Raw genomic sequence first — 14,889 nt, 5'->3', positions numbered from 1 at the left:
GGACTGGAGAGGGAGGCTTCGGAAAGGGAAGCCGAGGGGAAGCAGAGCCCATCGGCGGCGGTTGACTGCTGCTTCCTCCCGGTTTGTCCCACCACGGTCGACTGCGGCGAGGCCTTTCTTCGTTCTCTTGGGAGGAGGCCGGGCAGAAAGACCGACCTTCTCTTTCTCGCCTGTCTTGCCCCTCCTACGGGCTTGCCTCCATCCAGGATGGGCAGCTTCGCGGTTCCTTTTCTGTCCCCTAGCCAGCCGTAGAAACAGGCCTCCCTTCAAAGTAGTAGGGCTCAGCCGCGCAACCTGTTTTTCAGGAGTCGCAACTCAGCCCTGGGACACCGGAAGTGCAAGGAGTGCTTCTGAGCACGTCCAGAATGCTAGGCGCTCTCGCCGCTGAGTAGCCGTAGCCTCCCCTTGTGTAGCAAGAAGTCTAAAAGTGCCGGGCTTCCAAACTCGAGCGAGGAGGGAGTGACTTCCGTGCAAAAGCAGGCAGGCTTAAGCCCGAGCTTTTCTCTCCTCGTAGGCTTGTAACGCTGAGTAGGAATGCGCCAAGGAGAAGTGGTTGCGCCTTTCCCCCCAGTGCCCTACTGAGAGGTGTGGTGTGTTCTTTAAAAAATTAAAAACATTTTGGATGTTTACACTTGAACAACGCAATCTTGCATATTTATTGGGAAGTAAATCCCACTGTGTTCAGTGGAGCTTACTTCCAGGTAAGTGTACACAGGAGTGTGGCATAAAAGGTGCAAACGGTACACCTTCAGACTACATGTTGGGTACACAATAGATTAGAAGATGAGGCTTCTGAATTAAGGGAAGGCTAAAAAGAATTGGATGGGGGGAGACTAAACATGCTCATTCAGAAATGGGTCCCGGTGAGTTCAATATGTTTTACTCCCCAATTAAATGTGCTTTGTGTGCACATTTACATAGAAAGCTGCCATATACTAAGTCAGACCATTGGTCTAGCTAGTTCAGTATTGTTTTCACAGACTGGCAGTGGCTTCTCCAAGGCTGCAGACAGGAATCTCTCTCAGCCCTGTCTTGGAGAAGCCAGGGAGGGAATTTGAAACCTTCTGCTCTTCCCAAAGCAGCTCCAACCCCTGAGGGGAATATCTTACAGTGCTCACACTTCTAGTCATATCACACTTAAGCCATATTGAATACAGGGAGCCTTGCTACTAGGATTGTGTTGCACACTTGTGTGTTTAAAAACAACAACCCTACAAAAAAAGAAATGGGGGAAGAAAGAGTCTAATACTGCAGTGTTTTCTTCTTGTATGTGTGTTTATTGGCCTTCCTTCATATTTGAAGTTTCCTTGGTTCAGTTCAGTTCAGTTCAAAGATACTGCCTGAAGACTCGAGAAATATCAGAATGTGAGAAACTGATATAAGTGAATATCCTCCCACCCAAGTTGTAGGTGAACATGGTAGGGATAGCTGCTCCTTGTTCCCTCCTGGTATAGAAGAGGCTGCTGCTGCTGATCTCTTGGAAGATTCCTGCTACTTCTACCTGGGTGTGTCCAGAAAGCCCTAATTTTGGGTAACTGGTGTGCTAAGCCCATCAAAGCTGGAATCATTAAAAAAAAACAACCAAATAAACATAGACATATAAACAAATGTTATATAAGTATAAACAACTTTATATATTTTATATTAACAATTTTATATGAAACTACAAAAACAAGGAGAGAGAAAAACCACACACAGTATAACTACAAATTAAAAACTTTCCAGTCTGTTGCAGGGAAAATATCAATCTTTGTGGTATCTTAAAACATCTATTGTTGCCTAAGTTTTTGTGAACTGGAGTCCATTTCATCAGATTAAGTTGACTCTAGTCCAGGAAAGCTTATGCTAGAATTGATGCATTAGTTTTTAAGGACTCTTTGGTGCTTTTACAAATTAAAAGAAATGTGAAGGGGGAAAATAACCTCATTTCCATATGTCTGTCTAGCTTGTTGATGGACGTATGGACCATAAAATAGGATGAGAAAAAGATTGCTAGCTGTTTAGAAACAAGAACAACCCAGTCCAAATTGGGAAGTGAAAAGTATTCTAAAATTAAAATTTCTGTCTTGCTGTACCTGCTAAGTTTGTACATGGTAACAATTGCCTAATTTTTTTCAAACCACTACACTAGGTTAGTTTAGAGATTTCCATTTATGTGCTGTGTAGGGCCTTGTTACTGCATTACATTGCTGGGATTTAAACCAGAACCATATGATCCTTCTAAAGCTGGGATTATTTTTGAGATATTATAAGAAGTTATTGAAGTTTGTGTCACATCCATTTTCCTGAGTGAGTCGTGAAAGAAACAGTTTTTGCAATCTGAATGTGGGTAGAATGGGGGAAATACATTCTTAATTTATTGGAAAAGAAAGAAGTTTCTGATGGGCAGAAGCAGCTTGTCAGAATATCAGGATTTTGAACTGGTATTGCTTTGGGGTAGTACAGCATGCATGCTTGTTTCCCATCTGCGCAACCTGTACACATGAAAATAAACAGCTTATTTCAAAAGGTAGCACATGCCTATATTCTCTCATCACAGAGAAACTGATCCTATAAAATATTGCCCTATAACTTTTTGGGGATGTGCAAAAATCAGTTCAGTGCAGCCTGCTGAATCATTTCGGTGGGGTTGGGAGAGGTACGTTTATGCATGAGTAAAACAGGTCCTTACCTGTGTGGTGGCCTTGTGCATCTTGCCGCTGTGTGCAGGCTGCTGTTTGAAGGCCCATGAACCAAGAAGCATGAACTTCTGAGCAGTGCCGTGCCTGGAAAAGCAGTGGGGTGGTGGAGGAGCACGTAAGGACCTGCTTTACTCAAGTTTAAAGGTACCGCTCCCCACTCCACCAAAACATTCATGCATATCCCTATAAGCTTTGGCATTGGGGAAGGTGATAAGAGTGAAGCTTTATTTTCCATTTAGGCTGCTTGGTCCAGCAATTTCAGAAAGAATCCTAGCTTATAAAATGTTTGCAAACTTTGAAACTAAGAAAAAAAGCATTTCCCCCCCCATGGAAGAAAATGCAGATATTGGAGAAAAGTGAAATATATGCAGTACTTACTGTAATAGCAGTTCTAAGCAATTCTGCCCCAAATTTCCATCTCTGGGCAGTTTACTTCTTTTGGAACATGAAATCTATGATTTATAAATTAAAATTGTACTATTTGGTATATTTCTAAAATCTCAAAGTATAAATGGCTTGGTTTTATTCAAACAAGAAATCACAGATATATTCAGTGTTGGGTATGTCAGAAGGTAGCAACTTGCAGTTCTGTCTCTTAACAGCACCATTTTTTTATTCAGAAGTAATCCATCTGTATCCAGGGGTACTTATTCTCTAGTAAATTTGTTTAGGATTGCAGTAGTTTTTCCAGTTAGGAAAAGAAGAAAAGAAGAAAACTGGAAATTATCTCTTCAAAATGATTAGTATTCATTTTGTGCTGTGTGTGCATAATGTATATGGACAGTGTGATAAATACTATGCTTTGCATTTATTAAGACAATTTCTTTTATAAGACCTAACATGAAAATGAGCTATTATTAGCTGAGTGTCATCCTGAAAACTGTACTGTATTTACCTGAATCCAAGACTAGTGTCCCCAAGTTTTTTAATTTTATAAATCAGGTCATCTTAAAATCAGAGTCCTATTCCTTTCAAGTGAATACAGATATAACCTGTTTTTAACCTCTACTTTTTAAGGGAGCCATCTTAAATTCAGAGTCATCTTCGATTCAAGTAAATTTGTTATATGCAGGAAAATAATAAAATGGAGAGTAAACCACTTACACTGGAAATTTTTAACAGTGCTGATTTAAAAACCTTGTGGAGGTACTTCTAGTCTACAGCCAGTACTTTGCTTTCAGCATGTTTATAGGGTCACAGATAATTGCATCCATATAGATACATGTTTGTTGAAAGTTTATATCCCTCACAAAATAAAACCTGCCATAATTCACTTAAATATTTGGTCTAGATGTTGCTTACATTCTAAAACATAAGGTCATATAAAAAAACCAAACAACACACTATGTCAAATCAGAATGAATGGGAATCTTTTTTTGGTAACAGTGCTCTATTGATGAGAACAGAATGTATGTGGATATTTGGAAATTAACAAACCTGGAGGCAGTCCTGCAACTTGTCTTGTAGTTTTGCACAGCTCCATCTTAGACTGAGCCTAGAACTGGAGAAGGGCCTGCTGGAACAGAGTGGATTCAGCTAGTCCAGCATCCAATTTTCCACACCGGCCAGACAATCAATGCCTTTGGGAAACCTAGAATCAGAATATGTAGGCAAATAGTGCCCCGCCCCCCTGCTGCTGTTTCTCAGCAACTGGTATTCAGAGGCATACTGAAACTGCAGATAGCAAATAGTAGGGCTGTGTATTGGAGCATCAGATAAATCTGCAGCACTGGCATTTGGGAACTGTAGTTCCTCCCTGCACTATCTCCACAGGTATAGCACTGGAAAGAACTACAGTTCCCTGATGCCCTCATGCATCCTCTTGATGTACTCCCTGGCTCCTGTTCTTGTAGAAGAGGCCCCTGCCTTAGCATCGAAACTATGAGGAACTACTTTAGATGGCTGGTGGGAGTGGCTGCTTCTGTATGGCATTGGGGTGTGTGTGCTGCAGATTCATCAGCACTGAATGTTGCAGTGCACAATCCTAACAATCATAACTAGTAGCTACTTGATAGACGTGTCCTCTATGAATTTGTTTAATCCACTCAGGCAGAGCCACCATTGTGCAAATGCGTTCAAAGAACCTGGGCTGCAAATGGAAAAGCCCGCCAAAGCCCGCAGGGGGGGCATGGCTTGGGCTCTGGAAGAGCCTTGAGTAAACTCCCCCCACCCATGCCCTGGAGAGCCCCGAGTGAGCTCTCCCCTGTCCTTTTCAGGCAGCGCTTGCTGCCTGACAGCCTTTATTTCCCTTTCTCTCCCTCGCTGGAGGGAGAGAAAGGGAAATACATTCTGTCAGGCTGCAAGTGCTGCCTGAAATGACAAGGGGAGAGCTCACTCAGGCTATCCCAGACCTAGGCCATGCTCCCTTTGCATGTGATATCCACACCCACACATGGGGGTGTGGATCGGGCTCCAGAGAGCCCGAGTGAGTTCTCTCTGTTATTTCAGGCAGTGCTTGCTGCCTGACAGCATGTATTTCCCTTTCTCTCCCTTGCTGGAGGGAGGGAAAGGAAAATAAAGGCTGTAAGGCAGCAAATGCTGCCTGAAATAGATTGTGGAGAGAGCTCGCTCGGGCTCTCCAGAGCCTGAGCCATGCCCCCATGTGCATGATGTAATGCGTACAGGAAGTTGCCAGAAGGGCTGCCAGGTGGGGCTAGACCTAAACCACCATTCAGCTGGCTCCATGCTTGAATTCACTTTTACATCCATCTAGGCTAGTGGCATCACTGAATCTTGTGGAAGTAAACTCTTTCTGTAGCAGGTACCTTTCAGTAACAACAGAACCGCTGGCCTCCTTTAGTGTGCTTTTGAACACGTTAGATTTTGACAGTGATTACAGCATTACTTGTGGACATTTCCAAATTTCTTATTTATGTAAAATGATGTGTGAGCAGATTGAAAGATGACTGCAGTCTCAAAAGTCACTCCTGGACTCGTGTTGTATTTCCTATTGTGGGGTGGCGTGGGTGGGTGGTAGTACACATAATTTCAAAAGTGTCTTCAAACTCCTAAATCTTTTTTAAAAAAAATTCTAGGACTGTAACAAAAGAAAGCAGTGAACTTTCAACTAAAATTAATATCTAGACAATTCTTTTGCTTAAAAATGTTTTTAAAAATCAGAACTTGTGAAAAGTGTATATGCAAGCTTACAGAGAGCAGTAGCTTCAAATAAGTTCATGTTCCATTTTTAGCAACTCCTGCCCACCAAATTTACAAACCATTATGTCCCTGTCAGCATTGTGATTTTCCTAAGAGTAACATGAGGAGGTAGTATTAATATCTGTTTACCACATGACCTTTTAAAACTAGGTTAAACACATTTAAAACATTGTTTTAATTTCAATATTTTGACCGTTTGGGAGAATAACTATGTGGTAAACGGAGCTCTGTAATACTTCAGTATTTAATCAAGGTGTGAAACAAGAAAGCTTCACTTTAAATTATTTTGCTTTTCTCTGCAGCTGCTCCTTTTCCTTCTTGCTAACTAACATGTAAAAGGGTGAGGGCAGAAGAGGTTTGCATAAAAGTTCAAGGCCTCATCTTGTGAATTGACTGACTTGTTCTCAGACAATTTGCTGCTCTTCTTCCAAGACAACTGCACAAATTAGCAGTTGTGGAGAGTCAGCTTTAATTAATCCTGCATTGGGATAAACAACCTAGATGGGTGGTGTTTATTCTCGATTGCCTTCCATTCAATAAGATGTGCCACTTTAAATACAAGTCCTGTTTAACATGATAGTCTACAATAAAGTTTGTTGTGGGGCACTTAAGATGTTTTCTCCTTTCAAAGAGCCTCTTTACTCACAGAAAACTTGTTTGCTGTAGGAATTGTGGTGTTGTGCTGGTGTGTCCTGCAGCAAATATGCAAGTGAGCACAATATATGTGTACATAACAGAGGACATGTATGGGGAGCTGCAGCCCTAACAGGGCTCCAAGCATGTGCTCAAGGACATTTGTCATCAACACTCTTATCTGTTTTCTGCAGGAAACAGCATGTGCATCTGTGGCAAATGTGATTACTGAGTGAAGTGATTCTAAGTTATTTTTCTCTTGCTTTTATACCCAGATATCTTGTGCACTTTGTCAATTTTGCCATGCTTGAAAAAAAACCCTCTCCATTTTGGTTACGGCTATAATTTTAAGTGAATTCTTTAATGCTGAGGTCTTCCTCACAATTATTTCCATTGTGGAAGGAGCGATGAGTGGGAAATGCTTTACAATGATGAGTCAATAAGGCATGCTAAAGTAAACTGATATAAGTTTACTTATATTACCCTGAGGTGTATTATTAAGACTGCAAACTTTTATATGTTTTCTCGAAGACTAGGAGTAGAAAATAATATAATGGAAATGGTCTCTGTCTTACCCTGTGGGTGTGTAACTTGGCTATCTGGATCCTGATCCGTTGTGGTCATAAGGAATGGGTTCTGCACCTGTGCAGGGACCTCAAGGGCTGATTGATTAGCTCCTTGTGACGCCCCCTCCCACCTGCACGTGCCGTGCCGAATTGTTAAAAGAGGCGGTTGGGGCGTCCAGCTTCCAGTTTCTCTTTGACCACCTTAGCATTCCAACCTCATAGCTGAAGCTTCTTGGAACTAGATTTCCTGACGGACAAAATTGGTTTAGATAACGGACTTGTACAACGGACTTCGTGTTTGGCTTAACGGACTTGACTTGACTGATATTTCTGTGTGTTTACTCAGATCAGCAAACTGACTGGATTTGTGTCACAGACTGGCTCTGGCGAAAGATCGTTTTCCTATACTGGCGTTTGACCTCGGATTGGAAAATTGACTGGCTTTGAATAACGGACTGGTTGTGATAGAGAGAGGTCGCTTATCTTGTGATACAGTGGAAGTTAAAAAAATGTTTAAGCGGTCGCCCTGCAACGCCATGCCCCGATACTTCACCGACTTCAAGGTCGGCATCGAAGTCGACATCGAGCGCCACAACATCGAAGGTGCCTTCGGAATTGAGCTCTGCGGTGCCAAGGGCACAGCAGGATGTCTGTGGAACTGCGCCCCAGCAATCTAAAATGGCGTTGAAATCAGGCAAAAATGGTTTCAAGAAGCCAAAGGATGTTTCCAGAAAGGAACACAAGTGTAAGGACCGTGAGCGCCTAGAGAAGGTGGCACCCAGGGGTTCAGAGGCACCACCTGTAAAGAAGCAGCGCACCCCTTCCCCGGCGGTGGCACAGACTTTTGAAAGCGACTCAGACGAGTCTGCCTCTTTTGCTCCCCAGAGCTTTAAGGCGTCGGTGACTCATGGTGCGTGCTCGATGTCGAGGACTCCCTCCGCGTCAACAGTGCTGCAGCTGCAGACTCCTATGTCGACATTGGCAGGCCAGCACCAACCCACCCCATCGATATCGAAGACTCCGGTATTGACTGGGAGAGTGCCTCATTTGCTGTCTCCAGCTCGGACCTCGATACAGTCTCCTGCGACCCCTAGAACACCGGACATACGGGTGCAAGAAGGAGAGCATTATACTGACCTGAGAGATCTGATGGGCTTAGCTTCGAGTACGCCGTCGGGATCGACCTTCCAAGGTTTCCTGAGTGCAGGACTTGATGTCGAGGAAGAAGAGCCTGGACATCCGCCTAAGACTCCTTTTTGCTCACCTTTGCATGCCCGGCAGTTTTCAAGCGGGCAAGAACAATTGCTCCATTCTTCGACATTGATGGATCTGTCCATGCCGATGCAACCTTCCACATCGAAGCCGGCCACAACATTTATTCAGTCTTCAGCATTGCTGCCTCCTTCGACCTCAACTCAGCCTTCGACATCTAAAATGTTAGAAGTTGTGGCAGCTCAATCTTCGATGGCCATACCACGTATAGATCAGCACGCAGCTTATTTATCGCCGAGGCAGCCAGAGCATGCTTGCAGTTTTCGGCACACGTTGCCACATGACTATGCGGAGTTTTTACGGTGGAGAGCCAGGCAAACGCCTGAGCAGGTGCAGGAGCGGGTGCAGCATTATGTGTCTCAACCAGTATTGTTCGGAGCAACCCGTTGAACAACCGTTGGCAGCTCCGCCCCAGCTGCTGTTGGCGGCTTCGTCCCAACTACCGCATTTACATGTGCAGCTACCGTTGGCAGCTCCACCTCAAATACCACAACTGCATGTTCACATGCTGTTGGTAGTAACGGCCCAGCATCCACAGATACACATGCAGCCATCTGAGAAACTTGGGGGCAAAAGGAAGCGGAAATCCACCCCTCCGCCTTCAGAACCACCCTCTTCACTGGGTGACTGTGACTTGGAGGAGGATACTTCGGCAGGTTCGGATTCTGACAACATCAGCAGGAGGTCTGATCCACCATCTGATGTGTCACCAAGACTGTCTACCTCTCCCACAGAGGAGTTAAAGGCATATTATGCCCTTATACGGGATATTGCTGAGGCCTTGGAGATGGATCTGAAATCCCCGGATGCTGATGTTGTAGACCCAGTATACAACATGATGGGCAAGTCTAAAACATTCCATCCGGTGGCCCTTACTGTGATACCTGCAATTAGTAAGGCGGCCAAGTCAGCATGAGAGGCCTTGCACATTTCTACTCCCACTTCAAGGCGTTTAGAGAATTAATACAGAATAAGTGAGGAAGAGAATACCTACCTTTTGCGTCATCCAGCTCCTAATTCGCTTGTCATGGACTGCACATCAACATCTCAGGGGGGATGACGTGATACAACCCCTGGGGATAAAGAGGGACGTAAAATTGATGTTATGGGTAGAAAAATCTACACCATGGCTAGTTTAGCAATACGTATTGCAAACTACGCTGTGTGCATGGCGCGTTATAGTCACCTGTTGTGGGACTCCTTGTTACAAGACTCTACGTCCATGACTCCAGAGGAATTCCAGTGGAAATTTAATGAGATCTATGAAAAAACAACAGCAGTAACTAGACAGCAGTTAAGCACCTTTAAACATCTGGTGGAAACAGAGTCGCACACAATGGTGACAGCAGTTAACATGCACCACCATGCCTGGCTGTGTTCCACGTCATTACAACAAGACATGAAGGAGAGGGTAGGGAGCCTGGGCTTTGATGGAAAAGGCCTTTTTCACGATGATACGGATTCTACTATGGAGTTGTTTAAAAAGTCAAAATTCACACCACGTACCTTCATGACATCTTCAGGCCCATCAAGGGCCGCTCTTTCTCTCGCCAAAGACCCTTCAAATATCAGGACAGGAGAGATTTCAAGAGACAATATAGACCTAACCAGTGGTCTAAAGGCTTCCGCCAAAAATAAAAAAACAATACTACCCGCCCGAATAAGGACAACCCGAAGCAGAACTTTTGATGGGACTGTCCGTCCACTGCACGCACTGACAATATCTTTCAACCACGACACTGGCTCCTTACCACCCATGAAAGCCAGGCATGCCAGGACCCTTACCATCGGTTCTTTAGTTGCCAGAAATACCATCAAACTGGCAAGCCATGCCCAAGCATGGCACAATATAACATCAGATCGCTGGGTGCTAAGGATAGTTCAGACAGGCTATGCACTTGAGTTCAAGACCAAGCCGCCGTTCTCCGGTTTGACATTCACAGCAGCCACAGAGATACTGCAGGAGGAAGTGAAGGTGCTGTTAGAGGAGGAAGCAATTGCTCAGGTGCAAGCGATTGCTCAAGTCAGGTTATTTCAGTATTTTCAGGTTCCAAAGAAAGATGGCGGAATCAGGGCAATAATGGACTTTCAGGGTCTAAACGATTATATCCAGACCACAAAATTCAGAATGACAACTTTACAAGCTATTCTTCCCTTCTTAGCCTGGGGAACTTGGGTGGCGACCTTAGATCTGAAGGATGCTTACTTTCATGTAGGCATCCAGGAAAATCACCGCAAATATCTCCGCTTCACATAAGAGGATCAAATATACCAATATCAGGTTCTACCCTTTGGTCTCTCGACAGCACTACGGGTATTCACCAAGGTGGTGGCAGTGGTGGCGGCCTACCTGAGGACACAGGGGATGATGGTCTATCCGTACTTGGACGACTGGCTCCTGGTGAGCCACAACAGAGAACTGCTATTCGAACAGATTCAACTCATGGTCCACCTACTCAAAGATCTGGGGATCAATATCAATTGGAAAAAATAGAACCTTGTCCCCAAGAAACAGATAAATTTCATAGGTACGGTGTTGGATTTCGAGAAGAAGAGAGCCTATTTACCTCAGGAGCTCATTCAGCAAATACATTCGCTCATTCAGAGGTTTGTGCAAAACCCGCGACAGCCAACAGTGCAGATTCAGTAACTGTTGGGCCTAATGGCCTCCTGTGCCACAACAGTTCTGTACACGCGGTTGCGTATGCGCACGTTGTAGCACTGGTATCTGTGCAACTTCCATCCCAATGTGGACAGCCAAAACATGTGCTTAGAAATTCCGCACATGGTTTTGAAGGGGTTGCATTGGTGGATGGAAACCAACAATCTGACACAAGGTGTGCCATTCAAACCACTAGCCCCAAGCTGCTGGGTAACGACGGATGCGTCATTGACGGGATGGGGTGCGCATTGTGATGGCCATTGCATCCAAGGGAGATGGACGTGTTTCCAGATCAGGCAACATATCAACTACCTAGAACTGATGGCGGTATTCATAGCTTTGAAGGCATTCCAGCCACAGTTGCGAGGGTCGGTGGTCCAAATAACATTGGACAACACGACAGCAATTGCCTACATCAATTGCCATGTGGGGACGGTCTCCATATCGTTATGCCTCCTTGCTCAAAGAATATGGAATTGGTGCATTCGCCAGGTCATCTACCTGACTGCACTCCACATAAGAGGCGTAGAAAATCATTTGGCCGACAGCCTCAGCAGAATTATGGATTACAACCAGAGGCACGAGTGGGAGATAAAGACTTCATACCTCTGAATGTTTTTCAGCACCTGGGGAGTTCCCATGACGGACTTATTTGCAACGCATGCCAACAAAAAGTGTGCAAACTATTGCTCACGTGCAGGCATTGGACAGGGGTCCCTGGGGGATGCGTTCAAACACACATGGAGTGTGGGCCTTCTTTATCTCTTCCCACCACTGCCAATGATAGGACGGGCATTGGGGCAGATTATTCGGGACAGAGCGAACTGCATACTACTGACACCGTGGTGACCACGCCAACCGTGGTTTGCACCGCTTCTGCAATTGTCACAAGAGACCTATCTCAGGCTCCCACAGACGCTGGATCTGTTGCAAAGAGAACAAGGACAGGTCTTGCACCCAGAAGTTCATGCTTTAAAGATGACAGCCTGGAGGATCGCTCAATGAAGGATATCCTACTCAACAGTAGGAGGCAGTCCACACGCAGGAATTACGCAAGCAAGTGGAAACGCTTTAGAGCCAATATGAGGAGTAGAGGAGTTAGGCTTTTACAGGCCACTTCTTGGGACGTATTGCTATACCTAATCTTCTTGAAGCTAAAGGGCTTAGCTAACGTGTCTGTCAAGATACATTTGGTGGCCATTTCGGCGAGGCACGGGGTTGGGATGGGTCGACTGTGTTCTCCCATCTGGATTGCAAGCGCTTCATGAAGGGGTTAAATAATTTATATCCGCCTGTACAGCGGCCGATGGAGCAATGGAGTTTGTCCTTGGTTTTATCGGCATTGACAGAGGAGCCATTTGAGCCCTTGGTGACTGTACCCCTCAGAATGATTTCATTGAAGGCCGCTTTCTTGGTGGCAATCACATCCGCTAAGCGGGTGGATGAGCTAACAGGTCTCCAGGTAGATAAACCATACACTCAGTTCTATCCTCACAAAGTGGTCATGAGATTGGACCTGCGTTTTCGCACGAAGATTGTGACGGACTTCCATATTAACCAAGAGGTCATGTTACCCACCTTCTTTCAAAATGCGGAGACACCATTGGAAATAGCGCTCCATTTCTTGGATATGAGGAGAGCCCTCTTATTTTATTTACAAAGGACACAGAGTTTCAGGAAAACAAGGAGACTCTTTATCGGGTTCAAAGGAAAATGCAAGGACTGCCCAATTTCTAGGCAGCACCTGGCACATTGGTTGGTGGAGGCTATTTGCCTAGCATATAAATGTCAGGGTGTTGCCCCACCAAAGACTGTGCATGCGCAGTTGACTAGGGCATACGCAACATCAGCGGCCCACTTGTCTGGCATTAAGATGTCAGGTATCTGCATGGCGGCCACATGGTCGTCACAACTGCTGTTCATCAAACAATATGCTTTGGATTTGAGGATGGCGAAAGACGCGGATTTAGGGAGAAATGTCCTATAAAGGGTGGTAGCATGAGCTAAGGTTTACTGCACCCACCTCCTAGAGGGAAAGCTGGCTAATCACCCATTCCTTATGACCACAACGGATCACGATCCAGATATACAGGTTGCTTACCTGTAACTTAAGATCTGGAAGCAATCCGTTGTAGTCATAAGCCCCTTCCGACCATCCCCGCTGCAGTACTAATTGAAAGAAAGCAACATCAAAGTTCAACTTGCGGATCGTCACTATGGGTGGTCTGCAAGAAACTGGAAAATGGACGCCCCAACCGCCTCTTTTAACTACTTGGCACGGCATGTGCAGGCAGGAGGGGGCATCACGAGGAGCTAATCAATCAGCCTGCAAGGTCCCTGCGCTGGCGCAGAACCCATTCCTTATGACTACAATGGATCACTTCCAGATCTTAAGTTACAGGTAAGCAACCTGTATTTCCTACATGAGTTATTTAAACCTTATAGACACCTCTTTGCACATAGCTGTGCTGATTCCTCAGGAAACTCTTATGCAGGCATGCTAAAATGGGGTACCATAAAATGGCTGTATGGAGACAGCCTCCGATTTTCTTTCTCTAATTTTTTGGAGTTGAGAGAGAAAAAGGGTAAGCTGCTTATTAGCTCTGATACTTCTGGGGAGGATGACCACCCTTTAATTTTTTGAAGGATCATTGAGACCAGATGGTATCCTTTGGGCAATTCCAAGGGTAATGGAAACAGGCATGTTACCACTTCTTTGATGACTGTAGTCATAAGCAAAATTTTAAATTAATATTATAATACCCACTGGCAAAATAACATCATATATATGGCCATATTTTTTTTTACAAAACCCTTAAATATTATAGGTAGTTTCTGAACATGCAAAATATGTTGGTTACTGAATTGTAAACAATTCCAAAATGCCTTATTTCATTACCCTTGGAATTGCCCCTTTACTATTTGTTTTCATGGCAGTTAGATGATTGTAAGTTGGAACTCCTTTTTTTTATTTCTGAGCATCATGTCCCCTCCCCCCCCATGATGTTTTTCTGCAAAACTGCAGGATCTGGATTGTGATCCGTTGGAATCCTTAAGAATGAGTTCTGTACCTGTGCATGAGCTTCAGGGCTGAATGCTATAGCTCCTCAAGGCGCCCATACACCGCCTCACACTCTCGCCATGGATGTTATTAAAAGTGGGCTGGACTCTATTTTTCCCAATTACTTTTCGACCGCCATAGCAATCATACCTTGTCACTTCAGCTCCTTGATCGAATCAGTTCCTTGTGACAGAGTTCTTTAAAAAAAGGGGGGGGGTATTCCTCAGACTCGGACTTCCTTTTGACCATTCTTATATGGGCTTATTTGGTTTCCCACTGATTTTTCAGCTTGACTTGGACTATGGGTTGCATTTTCTCAATGAACATGGAAATGAAATGGTTCAAACACTGTACTGATTGTGGGGCTAAGCTTCCATCCCAAGATAAGCATAGCTCCTGCCTGATTTGCTTGGGAGAGCAATATAACATGACTACATGTAAGATATGTATGACATTTTCCAAATAAACAAGAAGGAATCAAGTCCTCAGGTTGCATGTGACTCTATATAATGATGCCCTAAATCCCTCAACACCTAGGCCAGCCACACCTTCAACATCGGAATTGGTATCAACATTGATGTCAGCGCCAGGGACTCTAACAACTAAACAGTCTAAAGCCTCGGCATCTACCTCATCTTTCAAGCCTCCGAAGGGCTTGCCTCCTCAATATGAGGGGGAAAAACATGGCCCTTCAACCGATGATTCCTCGGTGCTGGCTCCAGAAAAACACCGAAGCCATGAGGCTACACTGAGAGACACACCATCATCATCTGGGCTGCAAAGTGCACCCCTTATTCCCAAGTTTGCATTGACTTCCAAGCCTCTCAACACAGAGTGCTTAAGTAGTCCAAATAT

At 44.7% G+C, this 14,889-nt stretch overlaps 1 protein-coding gene and 1 long non-coding RNA gene across 17 annotated transcripts in view; one reads left to right on the top strand and one right to left on the bottom strand.

The window, feature by feature from the left end:
- The window catches only part of N4BP2 (NEDD4 binding protein 2), an 85,009-nt gene that overhangs the window by 257 nt on the left and 69,863 nt on the right, over positions 1 to 14,889 (top strand). Inside the window, exon 1 of one of the 16 annotated variants that reach the window (XM_053252024.1) lies at positions 2,806 to 2,825. The exons of 14 other annotated variants lie outside the window; for them this stretch is intronic. The gene's annotated coding sequence lies outside the window, so the exon portion shown is untranslated. Of the gene's footprint in view, positions 1 to 2,805; positions 2,826 to 13,105; positions 13,375 to 14,889 lie in introns of those variants that run through there. One more of the 16 variants, XM_053252023.1, reaches the window with a different exon arrangement.
- On the bottom strand, positions 1,688 to 4,250 carry LOC128326010 (uncharacterized). The gene is made up of 3 exons (XR_008307799.1): positions 4,119 to 4,250; positions 3,060 to 3,133; positions 1,688 to 2,474 (listed from the first exon to the last, which is right to left on the bottom strand). It is a non-coding gene; the product is annotated as an uncharacterized LOC128326010 (long non-coding RNA).

This window comes from Hemicordylus capensis, chromosome 5, assembly GCF_027244095.1.
Source record: "Hemicordylus capensis ecotype Gifberg chromosome 5, rHemCap1.1.pri, whole genome shotgun sequence".
Taxonomy (NCBI): domain Eukaryota; kingdom Metazoa; phylum Chordata; class Lepidosauria; order Squamata; family Cordylidae; genus Hemicordylus; species Hemicordylus capensis.
This window is presented reverse-complemented; position numbering and strand designations above follow the sequence as displayed.